Raw genomic sequence first — 750 nt, forward strand, 5'->3', positions numbered from 1 at the left:
CAGCTTGCTCTTGCAAATAATCATCACCATAAGAAGAGTAATCAACTCCACAACTTTGAGTTCCATCTGTGAAGGCAACTTGTTGCATAGTTGTAGGAGTTGAGGTTGTTGCCTTTGTGCAAAAATCACTAAGAAGCTGAGTCAACTGGTCAAATCTTGCATTCATGTAGCTAACTGAGTCTAGTTCATAGATCCCAGCTTTCTTTGGCTCAAGTGCTCTAGGATTTCCCCACAAATGGGTATTATGAGCAATTTTCTCTAATAGATCATAGCATTCTTCACTTGTCATTCTCATGAAATCTCCTCCTGCTTGTGAATCAATTGTGTTTCTTATGGCTGGAGTAACTCAGTGTAGAAATTCTGAACAATCATCCATTTGGGTATTTCATGATGAGGACATTGCCTTTCAAGCTCCTTAAATCTCATCCAAGATTCATACAAAGTTTCATCATCCCTTGGTTTAAAAGCTACCATCAAATTCCTCAAATGAGTAGTTTTCCCAGGTGGGAAAAATTGAGATAGAAAAGCTTGAGATAGCTGCTCCCAAGTAGCTATAATAGCTTGTGGAAGTGAATCATACCACTCCAATGCTGAATCCCGAAGAGAGACTGGAAATAAGGTGAGAATAACTTCATCGAAACTCGGGTTGTCTTTGTGTACCACATATCATCAAAAATTTCTTCAAATGAGAATGAGGATTTTCAAGTGGGCTACCTCCAAATTGTGAATTCTGAACCATTTGAATAAGAC

General features: G+C 38.5%; 1 non-coding gene across 1 annotated transcript; it reads left to right on the top strand.

The window, feature by feature from the left end:
- Nucleotides 1-382: 382 nt before the first annotated feature.
- LOC131177612 (small nucleolar RNA R71) lies at nucleotides 383-489 on the top strand. The gene has a single exon (XR_009147002.1). It is a non-coding gene; the product is annotated as a small nucleolar RNA R71 (small nucleolar RNA).
- The last annotated feature ends 261 nt before the right edge of the window (nucleotides 490-750 follow it).

The sequence above is a fragment of the Hevea brasiliensis genome, unplaced genomic scaffold (assembly GCF_030052815.1).
Source record: "Hevea brasiliensis isolate MT/VB/25A 57/8 unplaced genomic scaffold, ASM3005281v1 Scaf645, whole genome shotgun sequence".
Taxonomy (NCBI): Eukaryota; Viridiplantae; Streptophyta; class Magnoliopsida; order Malpighiales; family Euphorbiaceae; genus Hevea; species Hevea brasiliensis.